At 43.6% G+C, this 16,360-nt stretch overlaps 1 protein-coding gene and 1 long non-coding RNA gene across 2 annotated transcripts in view; one reads left to right on the top strand and one right to left on the bottom strand.

Moving 5' to 3' along the window:
* LOC133966722 (B-cadherin-like) overlaps nucleotides 1–16,360 on the top strand; it is a 57,230-nt gene that overhangs the window by 27,883 nt on the left and 12,987 nt on the right. Inside the window, exon 2 of the mRNA XM_062401764.1 lies at nucleotides 3,621–3,735. The gene's annotated coding sequence lies outside the window, so the exon portion shown is untranslated. The remainder of the gene's footprint in view (nucleotides 1–3,620; nucleotides 3,736–16,360) is intronic.
* On the bottom strand, nucleotides 8,913–16,334 carry LOC133966724 (uncharacterized). The gene is made up of 3 exons (XR_009923976.1): nucleotides 16,095–16,334; nucleotides 13,224–13,352; nucleotides 8,913–9,374 (listed from the first exon to the last, which is right to left on the bottom strand). It is a non-coding gene; the product is annotated as an uncharacterized LOC133966724 (long non-coding RNA).

The following is a 16,360-nucleotide window of genomic DNA, read 5'->3' as shown; positions in this document are numbered from 1 at the left end:
CATATACAGATTAAACTCGAGCAGATGATATTGACAAATACACACAAGTCGTTCCCGCACTTTTACCTGTGCACCGGTGAGCAGCAGCGGGGGCTGATGAGGTGCATCGCCCGTGGGCTGGTGAACAGCAGGCACCTGTGGTCTTGCCAGGGTGGGTCCAGCTTGGGAAGCTGTCAAATACACACTCAAGTTGTCACACTGATATACATACATGCGCATATATATATATATATATATATAGTCAACATCAGGGTTGTCACAATAGTAACAATGAGGTTTAAGTCAAATACACTCACGCAGTGTGTCCACCTCCATGGCAGCCGCAAAGAGCTCATCATCGTCCGACAGCTCTATTATGTCATCCGCTGATGGCACGCCTTTGTTTCAGAGGAGGACAAAAGAATGTGATTATTAACATTTGAACACACTACGCATTAGCTATTGCGGGCAGGCAGGCAGCCAAGCAAGCAAGCAAGCAAAAAGGCAGGCAGGCAGGCAGGCAGGTAGGCAGGCAGCCAGGCAGGCAGGCAGGCAGGCAGGCAGGCAGGCAGGCAGGCAGGCAGCCAGGCAGCCAGGCAGGCAGGCAGGCAGGCAGGCAGGCAGGCAGGCAGGCAGGCAGGCAGGCAGGCAGGCAGCCAGGCCTTACTCGATGCAGGCTGCGACGCTCTCTGCTGAGCCGGGGGAGCAGCTGGAGGAGGGGCAGCAGCCGACGGCCCTGCTGCTGACCCTTCTTTTTCCCGGCCCAGTATGTACACCTGTACAGTGTGCATCCGCGACCCCATGCCGCACCGCTGGGTTTTAATCCACCGCTTGTAGCTGCAGGCGGGAAAAAAAAACAAAGTATCGTGTCAACACGCGTCAGCTAGCATCCTCAACTGCACCTGTGGCCGAAATACTTACGTTTTACACTCTGTGCTGGTGGACTCGTACAGGGCTTGGAGCGACATGCCGGCATGCGCACCGAACCCCACCAGCGTCCGGTCCATGGCCCTCACCGACACCAAGCCCTCGCGCATCCGACGAGACTCGATCAGCTGCACCATCTGTGGGAGCAGCCGGGCGTAGGAGGCGAGGGCGTCCTTGTTGGCAGCAAGAGGCGACTGGGAGCTGTCCCCGGCTTCCCTCTCCTGCATGTGGGACACAAGGATCCCACACGCGTAGCCCACATCATGGCTGAGGAGCCACTTGAAGGTTTGACCCCGGTACTGGCCAAACTGGAGCTGGCTCTCACTGAGCACCAGCTGCCAGCACTCAGGGTCTCCTTCAGCCTGGAGGATGCGGGCCTTGGCCTCCTCCCTCACCGCCTCTGGTCCCTTCACGGTGAAAGACGTGGTGGGCCTACGGCTCTGTTGGGCCACCTTAACAGCATCGTTTGAGGCCTTGAGCATCAGTGTGGTGGATGACGGCAGGAACCTGAAAACTGGACGGAAATCCATTCTGCAAAGACATTTAGCAGACAACCTGCAACGTTAGATGTGACAAAACAGTGACACACATAAAAGAATATGAATACAACCAGTCCATGGAGATAATATAGATATTTACAGTAGAAGGCGATTAATACGTAATTTGTGACAAGATACTTAAGAGCAGAGTACTTTTGTATTTAAAATAGTCTGTGAAGATTTGATTTAATCTTGACCCTTGACCTTTATTCATTTTTCTGTGCAGAACTTGATGTACAGTCATTTATTTAGGCTCTTTACCTGTGTATATACATCTTTTGCTGTTATAGTATACATAGGCCTAATGTGTGATGCTATTCACATGTGATGCATATTTTCTTGTTTTAATGGGGGGGGTTTGGTTTGTTTTTTAATGTTAAAAGTTCATCCAAATCGAGAAAAAGTATTTCCCTTTTTTTAAATACATGTATTATATTGTATTACATTTTCTGGCACCAGTGTTTTGTATTTTATTTGAATACATTTATTTGGCGGGGTATTTTGTGTCTTGTATGAAAAACATTTTGATGTATTTTTGCCCATTTCTGGATACAACACATATACTCCTGTACAGTTAGCAGAATTTACATGAGGCCGGGTTGATGTGAGCGTAGTGTACGGAGAGTTTTGACCGTGAAACACAACCCTTTCCCGGCGTAAAAGTACAGGGAGCCCGCGATCAAGCTAGCGGTCTGTACGGACATTTTTCACCGTGAAACACTCCCTCTACCTGGCGTAAAAGTACATGGAGCCCGCGATCAAGCTAGCGGTCTGTACGGACATTATTGCCCGTGAAAACCTCCCTCTACCCGGCGTAAAAGCACATGGAGCCCGCGATTAAGCTAGCGGTCTGTAAGGACATTATTGACCGTGGAAAAAATGACTTTTCGCGGTGAATTACGCCGGAATAAGGCGCCGACATTACAATGACCTTACTGTACATGCATTGTTTAACCGTGACACTCGACAGAAACAAGCAAACAGCAGAAAAAGAACACTAAACATGCACATTAGATGCTCACATCTCGCTTGGTAGTGTTGATCTTTATTCTCCCGTTTGATGTGTGTTTCTTGCGAAGTTCACCGGCAGAATGAACAGAGCCTTCGCGCTGACCCCATTCAACCTGAGCAGCAAGCCAATCAGCGTGCCGTTCTACAGTCACCGGCCAATCGGGCAAAACAAGAATTTGGCCATCTTCTGATTGGCTTACAAGTGTAGAACCCGAAAGGTGGGGGCTTGGAGGAGGTTTAGAATCGGAGCAGAGACCATCTGCCCCCACCAGGCGCAATTGATTTTTTTTTAATTGATAATCCAATTTATACCACAGCTACCTTGCCAAATTACTCATTTTAAGACTTAAAATTATCTTTTTTTTTAAATGTTTTTAAAATATTTGACCTCTTCACAAATTCTACAAATTTAGTATCGGCATGGTCTGTAGGCATATGTCCTCACCACTCCCCCATTATATTATTGAAATCTTGTGATGAAGTCAGAGCCTAGTAGCCAAACTAATTTATGATCTGTTGCTGTAATAGATATTTCAAATGTTTTTAGCACTATGTCTTTAACACGCTGAACATGCTTTTGAAGCTAAATAAAATTCAGTGAGCTTGATCCGCAATGATGATCCGGATGGCTGGTGATTGTCATCAAGCAGCTCACTCAGCTCAGAAACATTATTTCCTGCTGGACTCACTCTCTCTGAAACCAGCTTCAAGAAGCAAGACAATGGAGCCACAACAATTTAAGGGCCATATTTATAAGGACAATCACTCATTTTTGTTAGTTTCATTGTGAGGAATGAAGACAAATGATTTATGAGCAGATGGCGCCCACTTGGTTCATGGCTGTGGGCATTTTATTAATCGTATTTCAGGTAAGATTTCCAGTTGCGGCTGGGATTGTTTCTTTTGATGTCCACCCATTTCCGTTTTTATGTAAAACAAATGAACTGTATAGATAGATGGACGACAAGAGTGCAGTTCAGAAGTGAAGCCAAAGCATCTTCATTAAGTGGCCATGAAGCCGCAGACTGCCTTAAGTCTTAATCACATGTTAAATAAATAGTTTCGAGTGTTTTTCTGATGTCTTTGGCGTTAATATATAAATATATTAGGTGACTGATTACACATTTTCCATGATTGGACTGACACTATGGTTTTCCCTTCTAGGCCTCAGCTTTAGAGAGCACAGAGGAGCCAAAATGTGTACCTGGATTCAAGTCAGATGTGTTGATCTTCAGAGTGACCAGAAAGCACCTGGGGCCGGGTACAAGGCTAGGCAGAGGTGAGAACCATCCAGGAAGCTGCTCTCACACAAGGGGCTCTGAATGAAACTTGAGTGTTTATTTCTTTCCTAAATTCATTGTCCATATGTTTGGATATCATTTTTTGTCTGTGCATTTAAGGAAGAAGATTTTATTTCAGAGAATTCAGATAAACATTCCAAGTAAGGGGCAGGCGGATGATATATGATAACTAGATTAACTGGTTTATGTGATTTCAGGCTTGGTTGTACGGGGATGATCATGAGATTTTCCAACGAGTTGTAACTACCTTTAGGTCAAGGGTTCATAGATATATCAGATTTAGAGGTTGCTCTAACCCCTCCACCTCTGCATTCGCTTTGAGAAATATGAGTCATAATATGGGTGGGGGGCGCTGCTTCATTTAAATCTACATTTTCACCATTTTGCCAAAATATTTCAGTTAGACATATTAAATCAATCTGATGGTCAATAATCACATCATTAATATGTAGGGATTTTGGATTGAGTGGCCTGATATTTAATAAAATGTTCTTCTTCTTTTTTTTTATTGATTTTAGCCTTTGAATTAATTCATTTATGTGGTCTGGGGGCAGTCACAGTTTCTATAGGATAGTGTGAGGGATATTGTGAGGGTGACTGCTCTAATAGACGTGCAGAGAAGCGTGTAAGACTGCAACTCTGCCTCCTGGTCTCAACTCTGTATTGTCACAGTGTGGACTACTGGACTGTCACTAAAAACCAACCCCCCATACATTTTTTTGTCATATTTCTAGATATGAGAGCCGCTCCAACCAAAGTTGGATGAATGTAATCTCTCCTAGTCAGACCAGGTTTTCCCTGAAACTTGTGTGGCTATACATGTCATCCCTGGTCATATAAGGCGGGGGTCCAGAGTTTAAAATCACGGAGTCAGACATCGTCTTTGCATTTGTAATCACCGATTCAATATAGATTTTTATAACTTTCGACTGACATAGTCAGTCTTTTTCAGCCTCTCCCTCTTGTAAAAGCAACCTCGGAATCCACTCTTAAGATTTCAAGTCAGCTAACCATCCTGGGTCACGACAGTCCTGTGAACTATGGCTGGTTCATATCCTGTAACTGAAAATGTAACAGATTATAGAACTGTTATGACTCTAGGAGGCTGATGTGGCAGCTATCATCTCTTATTTTATGAACTGAAATTACCCTTTTGTACAAGTTGTTTTTCAATCAATCAATCAAATTTTATTTGTATAGCCCATATTCACAAATTACAATTCATCTCATAGGGCTTTAACAGGGTGTGACATCCTCTGTCCTTAACCTTCAGCAAGAGTAAGGAAAAACTACAAAAAAAACCTTTTAACAGGGTAAAAATATGTAGAAACCTCAGAGAGAGCCACATGTGAGGGATCCCTCTCCCAGGACAGACAGAAGTGCAATAGATGCCACGTGCAGGAAAACATCATCAATAATCAAAGTCTCTAGCAGCATTGATGAGGGTAGACATCCCGAAGGACAACCCCAACATTACATGCCAAGCAGTCCCGCTGCAAGCACAGTCCATGCTCAGCAACCATCTAGACCACGATCCACCATCCAGACCAGACGCCACTCCAGTCCTCAATCACCGTCCACCGCCGCCCACCAGGAGGACCCATCACAAGCCACCACCGCGGTCCTGGTCCACCGCCCATGCCCAATGCCAACGCGACACAGGGTCTGCCACCAGCACCACGATCAGCCCACATGACTCAGAATCCGCCACACTGGATCCAACACAGCGACCCCCCGATCCACAAACCGCAATCCATGGTGCGGCCACAGAGGCCCTGGATCTGCGGATGATAAAGCAAAGGGATTCCGGGGAAGGGGGATAGGGATGGAGAAGAGGAAGGAGAAGCTGGAAAGAGAAGCTCCGTGTGTCATGTGTCATAAAATAGAACAACTTACGTTCTGCCGCACTAATTAGCTCTAACTACAAGCTTTATCAAAAAGGAAGGTTTTGAGCCTACTCTTAAACGAACAGATGGTGACTGCCTCCCAAACTGAAAGTGGTAGATTATTCCACAGCCGAGGGGCTTGATGGCTAAAAGCTCTGGCTCCTACTCTACTTTTAGAGAATTTAGGGATGACAAGTAGGCTTGAATTCTGGGAGCGGAGTGCTCTAGTGGGTTTATAAGGTATTAACAGCTCTTTAAGGTATAAAGACGCTATATTATTAAGGGCCTTGAAGGTCAGGAGGAGAATTTTAAATTCTATTCTAGATTTAACTGTTGGTGGTTCCTGGATTGGCGTGGAAGACTAAGAACCAGACATTCAAATGACTTGTAGCTGAGTTTAGGTTTAGGATTAATTGATAGACTGGAGTTAAAAATAGCAGCAACTCCACCTCCTCGCCCAATTTCTCTAGGAACCTGTGAATTGATATGACTGGGGGGAGTAGATTCATTTAGACTGACATAATCATCAGGATGCAGCCACGTCTCAGTGAGGGACAATAAATCTATGTTGTAATCTGAGACTAGTTCATTAACTAAAAGAGCCTTTTTTGCCAGTGATCTAATGTTTAAAAGACCACATTTAAAAGTCTGGGTTTCCTGTATTGTTTCAGAGGTTGTTTTAATTTGTATCGAATTTTTGTGTGGAGTTCTTGCTCTGTTATTGTTTAATTTCAATAATTTAATCGGACGGTGAACAGACACAATCTCTATGGGGTTTTGTGACTGATCCAGAGGGAGCGCAGAGAAGTGTTTAGCACTGCAGCTCTGCTTCCTGGTCCCAACTATGGGTTGTCTGTTATAGACTTAGTAATATTCCTAGATAAGAGAGCTGCTCCATCCCAGGTGGGATGATCGCGTCTCTCCTAACAAGACCAGGTTTTCTCAAAAAAGTTAGCCAATTATCTATAAAGCCCACGCCGTTTACAGGACACCACCTCGACAGCCAGCTTTTAAAAGACAACATGCGGCTAAACATGTCATCACCTGTTGTATTAGGGAGCGGGCCAGAGAAAACTACTGTGTCCGACATCGTTTTAGCAAAAGCACACACTGACTCAACATTCAATTTAGTGACCTCCGACATACGAAGCCGGGAGTCGTTGCTGCCAACGTGAATTACGATTTTATTGTATTTACCTTTTTTAGTTTTAGCCATTAACTTAAGTTTAGATTCGATGTCGCCGGCTCTGGCCCCTGGGATACAATTAACTATGGTCGCTGGTGTCGCTAACCTGACGTTTCTCAGAACCGAGTCGCCAATAATCAGAGTTTGTTTATCAGCGGGTGCCTCGCTGAGTGGAGAGAATCTATTTGAAACGTGAGCTGGTGGCTCTTTAATCGTGGGCTTTTTAAGTCTAGCACTATGCCCCCTCCGGGTTGTCACCCAGCTGCCCTGGGCTCCCGGCTGCACGGGACTAGTCTGGGGACTGCTCGTTAAGGCTAAGCTACGTGCTAAGCTAGGTGGCTCCCAAGGGGCAACATCCTGGGCTGAGCGATGAGGCCGATACGGAAGTGTAAAAAGCTGCAGTTTACTGGGTGGCCACTAGAGGCTGGCTCCAAGAAACAGAAAGTCCCATTGACTCCAATGTTAAAATGCCCAACTTTAGAGCAGAATTAAACCTGTTTACAGCATGGTTCAACCTTTGGTTTTAGTCTCAATCGCGAGGTTATTTATTCATGACAACTCTGAGGGGGGTGAATTTTTTTCTAACTCTCCCGTTTAAGCGATATTGAGGTTTAAAATTACGCATAATTAGGGGCGTGGTCTATTGATTGACACCTGGGCACAGGCTCCGATGCGGGCACAGCTTGTCACTAGCCTCGTTAGCTCCCCTCAAGTCACCTGCAAGCTGCTCGGTCCACTCGTAGCTTCATGTCGGCGGATCCCCGTCGATTCACTCGACACAAACCATGGCTGGCTGTGCAGTTCATTGAACTAACAGACCGTCTCACAGCTCTGTTGTCAAGTTCTTCCGGTGAGTGAAAATCGATTTTTATTTAATTCATATATTAGAAGCGTAGCAATGATTAGCAGGTAGTGTTGCTCACGATGCATGGCTTGTTAGCTTATGTCGAGATTAAGCTAATGTTGTTTAAGCTTGTGTTCACCGCATAGCCTGTAGGTTCCTCTCTGAGCAGCACAGCCCGATGCGGTCCTCATGCTACATTATGGAGCGTCAATGCTAGTGACAGTAAACCGGTGCGCACTTTAGACATAGTGGAGAAGTGTTTCAATGTAGACATGGGGATTATTAGTTACAGCGATCAATGTTGGTGCGTCATATAAAACTACTGCGCAAATATGTAAGCCTGGTCACAGGAATGAAAGCTTAAATGATGTTATATTATCTCTTTAGCATGAGTTTTATCATCGAGACTAACCCTATTTGTTAATGTTAAGGCTATATACATCTGGCAAGGGTAGTTGATAATAATAATAGTTATTATATTTATACATATTTGTTTCACTAGATGTCATCTGTGGTTACAGTGAATACTAAGTTTGTGTTCCATAAATGTTCACTTTCAAACTCTATTAAACTTATCTCCCTTGTTTGTTAGAAACGTGAACATGGCATGAAATAGTAACTATATGAATATGAAATAACACAAAGAGGTAATGCAACAGATGGATTATGTGAACTGGGATATCTAAAAAGACTGAAGTTATTGACATTTTATTGTTTGCATATACATAAGTATGAAGATGGTAACCTGACAGATGTTTTTTACGTATTTTTTATTCGTTTAGTTTTCCTCTAGGTGATCCTGAGAGGCTAGACCTGTGGGTGATCAACATGAAGAGACAGAACTGGATTCCGAGCCTCTGCAGTCAACACTTGAGAGACAACACTTGAGCAATGACAAAAGGGTACACAGAAATGTTTTAATAACTTCTGAGAAATCAAGCAACTTGATTGTTACATAGCAACTACAATTTTAGCATGAACTGTGTACTGTACATTTCTACTCTATTTACAATGAATTTTGTAAAATCAGCGTATCACATATCGGTGTGTTTTCGAGTTTTCCTCCAGGTGACTCAGACAGCCTGCACCAGTGGATGTCCAACATGAGGAGACAGAACAGGACTCCAACAAGACTGAACACTAAGTTTCATCACCTATGCACTGACTCCAGGAGCAGACCTGTTTTCATACCTTACAAACAATCAAAGCAAAGATAATGTGGAAGAACTCCATACTGCATTGTCTTGGTAGTGCACTGTTTAATTCAAATACAGAGTTGAATATCCACAGAATTTTTTGGACAGAAACTTTGTTCATAAGTTACACTTCCTATACAATAATGCCATTCTTTTATGTCTCCTGTCATTTTATTAGGGACGGACGAGCCTGAAGAACGGTGTTCTGTCTCTTATGGGGAATTAGAAAAATAAAGCACTGGGTTTTTATCTTAAGTGTATCAGATTGTAAAAGATAATAATTTTTTTAACCAACCATAATGAATATAGAAATTAAATCTATTATCCATGATACATAGCAATGATTGCCAACTCTAGACAGTTGCAGGCCATCTTTAGTTGAGGGAGAAACGTGAAGTGTTGGGCCGATGAAGCTTGTGCAGGTCGTCCTCGTGATGACCAGCCTGAAGCTGCCGATCTCCACCATGTTGCTGCTGAGGACAGATCCGGTGCTGCAGTGCTTCATCTAAGGAAAAGAAGAAACTCATTATAAAATAATGTCTTATGTTGTGTATGTTCCAGCAAAGACTGGTTCTTACAGTTTATTCTGTGTTCAGCACCACAGATTTCAGACAGAACCGATGTACTGGGCTCTGGGTTTGTACCCTCATAGTTGAACCACATATTGTAAGTAAGTTTGGATCAAAGTGTCAGCCAAATGAAATGTAATGTACTGACAGAAATAAAACATAGTACAAATAGATAAAATGTATTTCTACCTCATCTGTAATATTCAAGGTGATAATCTCCCACAGAGTTGTTGAAAACAGTCCACATAAAGTCTCTCCACTTCCCTCTGTGGAAAAATAATTATATAATTAATGAGAACTGTTTACAACACTGGTGTGTGGAGATTATTATCTAATAATCTAATCTGTCCAATTCACTCTAAAATTCCATAAAAGGCTAAATAAACGAGGTGGGAATGGAGGATATACCAGCCTGTATCAGCACATTTGTGAAACAGTTACTATCACATGCAGCTTACACATGTAGTGTGTAGGGGCCAAAATGCATATTTGGTCTGTTTGTTTATTGTTTATTTTGAAAGGTTAGTCACACTGTTTTGGATCATGTCACTTCCGTTTGATTGACACATGGGTGTGGCTTAATCTATATACCGGGGCAGTCAGATCAGCGGAGGGGGAGAAAGGGGGTTAGTGGCGCACCTGATTATATTTTCTGTTTACCGTCGTCGTCGTCATCGTCAAACAACCATGTTTGCATTCATCAATTGTCATTCGGTCTACAGCAATAAAATTCTCAAACTATATTCATCAACGGACTTGGATTCATTGTACGACGCGTAGCAGCCTGGAGCCCACTTAAGCCTCTTAGCGGCCTTTTATAGGAAAACGGACGCTATATTTAGTAAACAGAAATAATCCCAAAACACCACGCGATTCAACGTTGCTCTTATCGTTTGGATCTCGATGTTTTGGACGGAACGAACTATGCAACAGGGGACTCTTCTGCGGACGCCTGGGATCAGAGACACATAATTGACTGCAGCAGCGGTGTAACGCGGAAGTGACAGCAGCGCATCACAGCCATCTGAATCGGTATGTTTGTTAATCCTTCTGTGTAGTTGTTTGAAGTTGAACACAGTTTGGAAAGGCTGCCGTTTTGTCCATTGGGGACTGTTTGGGCTTGTGTTGCGCGTGCTTGGTTTGTCGCGATCGGCAATTGTTTGGGCTGATTGGAGGACTGCGTGATGAGCAGTGGCCGCCGTTTGCTGTGCTGTGCTGTTGTGTTGAAAATCGCATTGTGACTGAATCAATGTCATTGCGGATTGCATTGTGTGTGTTGCTCTGTGCTTTGGTGAATTGTGCACGTTGAAAGTTCACATAATGAGTGACTCAAATGAAATGGAAATTACGGAGAAGAGAACGGTCAAGCTTACAGCCAAAGCGCTGGCTTGCAAAATGGAAACTCTTCAAAAGCAATGTCAATTTAATGTGAAAAAAATGAAAGAGCTCTCACGTGAAATTAAAGGGCTCATGAAAAATGATGAAAATGCAAAGAAAGTGCAATTCAAACTGAATGAACTCAAACAACTGTATGAAAATGCAAATGCAGCACATGAGTCAGTGATTGTTTTACTTCCCAAAGAGGAAAAGGTAACACAAAAGGAGTGGTTTGGACGCATAATAAAACACAACACAGACTTCAGTGATGATGTAAAGACATGGCTCTCTGAGATTGAAAGACACTTTCAACAAGCAAGAAAGGTGACTGAAGATGTGTTTGCTGCACAATCAGTCATCTCTCCCATTCCACCTGAAGAGGGAGCACCTGTTGCACCTGTTGAATTAAAGGAAAATATACCACACTCTGATGTTCCAGCTGCCATTCCTTCCCAACAGAATAAAGCAATATCTGACATGCAGGATGAAATAAAGCCAAGTGACAGTGTGTCAAATATTACCAACAGGAGTCACAAATCACATTCTTCATGCTCAAGATTTTCCACCACCTCATCTGCATGCATCAAGGCTGAGGCTGAAATGGCTGCTCTTATTGTAATACAACAAATGCTAAAAGATAAACATGCCATAGAAGCACAAGAGGAGGAGCTAAGGAGGAAAAAAGAGCAACTGGAGCTGGATGGAAATCTTGCTGCTACAATGGCAAAAATGAAGATTCTTGGAGCCTCAAGTAGATCTGGTGTGCGTAGCCACAGATCAAGAGTGTCAGATGGTATGAACTCGTATATGGAGAAAAAACAACGTGAAAAGAAAACACAAATGATTGCCACTGCTGACGGAGACATTAATCAAACCCACAGTGCCAGTGACAATTCAGTCAAATACATTAACTATGGATGCACATGTTACAATACCAACAACATTGCCTGCTCCAAGCAATGGTGAACAGAGCAACATGCTTAACATCATGGAAAAGCAAAATGACATCACTGCATTAATGGTTCAACAACAGTCTCTCTCTTTAATGCCCAAGAAGGAGATTCGTCGTTTTGATGGTGACCCACTTCAATTTCAAACATTCATAAAATCCTTTGAACACAACATCGAAAGCAAGAAACCAAACCCCACAGATTGTCTTTATTATCTGGAACAATATACCGAAGCACAACCAAGAGAAATGGTGAGGAGCTGCCTTCATATGACCGCAGATAGAGGATTCAGGAAGGCAAAATCCTTACTGCAGGAGCACTTTGGCAACGAGCATAAAATTGCTACAGCCTACATGGAGAAGGCTCTTTCACGGTCGTCAATTAAACCAGATGACACAAAAACACTACAAGCATACACTCTGTTTCTAAGAGGATGTTGCAATGCCATGGAAGATGTCAACAACATGCAAGAGCTCAACATGTCTGCTAACCTGCTAATTATAATTAGCAGGGATAAATGGAGATCTGTGGCATGTGATTTTCAGGAAAGGTACAACCAAAGAGCTACCTTCAGGGATCTGGTAAATTACCTTGAAAAACAGGTGAGGATTGCAACTGATCCAGTATTTGGAGACATCAGAGACACTCCCACACCAAGCAAGGATGGAAGAGGTTTTATGTCAAAACCACCTCATCCAAAAATCAAAGGAAGTACATTTGCAACCACTGTGACAGTTGCACATGAGAAAAATGGAAATGGACCTAGGAAAATGGAGAGTTGGCCGGCTGTAAAAAGGTGTTTGTTCTGTGGAGGTGGACATGCTTTGGAGGTGTGTTTCCTATTGGAAAAGAAAGCACATCATGAGAAAATCGCTTTCCTTAAAGAAAATGGAGCCTGCTTTGGTTGTCTGCAGAAAGGACACATGAGCAAGGACTGCAGGAAGCGACTCAGCTGCAACATATGCAATTTGAAGCATCCTCAGATGCTGCATATCCACCAAAGAAGATTTGAAATGGACAAACATCAAGCTCAAACAAAGGAAGAAGCTGACATCAGAGCCATAGCCTCGGTACAGACAAGTGGTCTTACTGGGGCCGGTGAAGACAATTGCAAACTCTCCATAGTGCCTGTGAAAGTAAAGGCCAAGAAGGGGAATACAACAGTGCATACATATGCATTCCTTGACCCGGGAAGCACTGCGTCATTTTGCACATTGGGGCTAATGAATAAGCTCAATCTCCAGGGAAGAAAATCAAATATTCTTCTGAGAACAATGGGTCAAAGGAAGGTCGTTGAAACCAGCATTGTTTCAGGCCTAGAGGTTACAGGACTTCATGGCACTGATTTCTGTGATCTCCCATGTGTGTACACTCAGAAGACTATGCCTGTGCACAAAGGGAACATCCCACATCAAAATGACATCAATCAGTGGCATCATTTAAAGAATATTCACGTACCTGAACTTGACTGTGAGATTGATTGGCGCCGATGTACCAAAGGCTCTGGAACCACTTCAAGTCATCAGGAGTGTGGGAGATGGACCATATGCCGTCAAAACAATGCTCGGCTGGACAGTTAACGGACCTCTGGGAGGAAAAAGTGATTATGCTCAGGAGCAGTCAGAAATCAGTGTTAACAGGATATCAGTTGTTACACTTGATGAGCAATGGGAGCAGCAGTTCAAGATTGACTTTCCTGAGTGTGTCAAAGATGACCAAGAACCTTCAAAAGAAGATCAGCAGTTCTTGGATTTGGTATCAACATCTGCAAAGCTAGTTAATGGACATTACTGCTTTGGTTTACCATTGAAGGACAGGGAAATCTGCTTGCCTGACAATAAGAACTGCGCTGAACAGAGGACACTAAACTTAAAAGGGCGTTTCCAGAGAGATCCATGCTATCACTTGGAGTACACCAACTTCATGTTTGACATGATATCCAAGGGCTATGCAGAGGAAGTACCAGAAGGAATCTTGGAACGTAGGGATGGCAGAAAATGGTATCTACCACACCATGGAGTTTTGCATCCACAAAAGAAAAAACTTAGAGTGGTGTTCGACTGTGGAGCAACATATCAGGGAGTTTCACTGAACTCTCAGCTCTTACAGGGACCAGACCTCACCAGCACCTTGATTGGAGTCATAGCTAGATTCCGTAAAGAACCTGTTGTCATCGCTGCGGATATCGAAGCAATGTTCCTCCAAGTACAAGTACCAAATGAAGATCGGGACCTGCTACGGTTCGTCTGGTGGCCTGATGGAGATTACAGTCAGAACATGGTGGAATACAGAATGACGGTGCATTTATTTGGAGCAACATCATCTCCAAGTTGTGCAAATTTTGCCCTGAGAAAATGTGCTGAAGACAACACTGGCCAGTTCAGCCCACAAGCTATCAACACCATCTTGAACAAAGATGTGTTAAGAGTTGGTGGTCGCCTAAGCAGAGCAGCAATGCCAGAAGAAATGAAACATCCTGTCATTCTGGCCAAAGACTTTCACATTGCTGACCTCCTTTTACGACATATTCATGGGGAGGTGGGACATGGTGGTCGCAACCATATGCTATCTAGACTGCGTCAGAAATATTGGATTCCTGGCGCCACAGTATTGATCAGGAAAATCCTGTCTAAATGTGTTGTCTGTCGGCGTATAAATGCTATTCCTGGACAACAGCAGATGGCTGATCTACCCCTGGATAGAGTCTCTCCAGATGAACCACCATTCACAAACGTTGGAGTCGATTACTTTGGACCCTTTGGAGTGAAGCGTGGCAGAAGTGTCGTGAAGCGATATGGTGTTATTTTCACCTGTTTGGCTACAAGAGCAATTCACCTTGAAATGGCCTCATCGCTTGACACAGACTCTTTCATCCATGCCCTTCGGCGCTTCATAGCCAGACGAGGCCAAGTAAAGGAAATACGATCAGACAATGGAACCAATTTTGTGGGAGCACAGCGCGAGTTGAAGGAAGCTATTGAAGGATGGAATCAAGGTGAGATCCATGACATACTGCTTCAAAAGGGAATAAACTGGATATTCAATCCCCCTGCTGGCTCACACCATGGAGGTGTGTGGGAAAGATTAATCAGATCAGTGCGGAAGGTTCTCAACTCAACACTAAATGTGCAAAGTCTGGATGAGGAGGGACTCCACACAGTCTTATGTGAAGCCGAAGCTATTCTCAACAGTCGTCCAATCACAAAGGCTTCTACAGATCCCAACGACCTTGAAGCACTCACACCAAATCACCTTCTGCTTCTCAAAAGCACGCCATCCCTGCCACCAGGACAGTTTCAGAAGGAAGACCTATATGCTCGCCGCAGGTGGAGGAACGACAGAAATGGTCCAACATAAGACGCAACTTCACACCAGGAGACATCGTCATCATTGTGGATGATTCAGCGCCTCGCAACTCCTGGTTGACTGGAAGGATTGTGGAGACCATTATGGACAAAAAGGGACTTGTACGTCAGCTTCGGATCAAGTCAAAGACCGGATTTCTGACCAGGCCCATCACCAAAGTCTGCCTACTACTGGAGGCAGCGGATCATTGACTGACGCAAACTGACTTTTGACCCCTTGACTTTGTTCCTGAACACTTGACTTTGATTAATCACTCTTTCCTTGGACAACGTATATCGGATTACAAATAATGAAGAAAGAAAATATATTTACATACTATGTTGATTGTTATGTCAAATTTGTAATTATTATTTGAAACATAATAATTAGGGGCCGGAATTGTAGGGGCCAAAATGCATATTTGGTCTGTTTGTTTATTGTTTATTTTGAAAGGTTAGTCACACTGTTTTGGATCATGTCACTTCCGTTTGATTGACACATGGGTGTGGCTTAATCTATATACCGGGGCAGTCAGATCAGCGGAGGGGGAGAAAGGGGGTTAGTGGCGCACCTGATTATAGTTTCTGTTTACCGTCGTCGTCGTCGTCGTCGTCATCATCGTCAAACAACCATGTTTGCATTCATCAATTGTCATTCGGTCTACAGCAATAAAATTCTCAAACTATATTCATCAACGGACTTGGATTCATTGTACGACGCGTAGCAGCCTGGAGCCCACTTAAGCCTCTTAGCGGCCTTTTATAGGAAAACGGACGCTATATAGTGTATTGATATTAACTTATTAAAATCAAGTCACAACTAAACACAACTCTCTAGTTAACTTGCTTCAATCTTTTCATTAGATGTTAAATAAACGGTAATTTGTGTAACAATAACATTAAAAACCACTTGAGGCATGTAAGCATATGATTATGATGATAGATAAAGCATAGGTTTTGTTGTTGTAGTTTCAAGGTTACTTACCTCTAGTGAGTTCGTAAAGATCGCGACCAGCTACAGCACAGCGCTAACCGGTTAGCAGCGTCGGGTAGCATGTAGCCTAGCTCCTTAGCTCTGAGCTAACCTGGACACGCTGAGCTCCGCGAGCATCGTTAGGCTGTCAGTCTTGACTCGCGCTCCTCCTCCTTGCCCATTGATTCGTTAACCAGAACCGAGGAGGAGTAAGCACCAGCAAGATGGCGCCGGGGGAACGCCTCCTACTAGCCTCATTCTCACTATGCAGAAACCAA

The sequence above is a fragment of the Platichthys flesus genome, chromosome 12, assembly GCF_949316205.1.
Source record: "Platichthys flesus chromosome 12, fPlaFle2.1, whole genome shotgun sequence".
NCBI classification, from domain to species: domain Eukaryota; kingdom Metazoa; phylum Chordata; class Actinopteri; order Pleuronectiformes; family Pleuronectidae; genus Platichthys; species Platichthys flesus.
The sequence above is the reverse complement of the archived record's forward strand: the minus strand, read 5'-3'. Positions and strand labels throughout refer to the sequence as shown.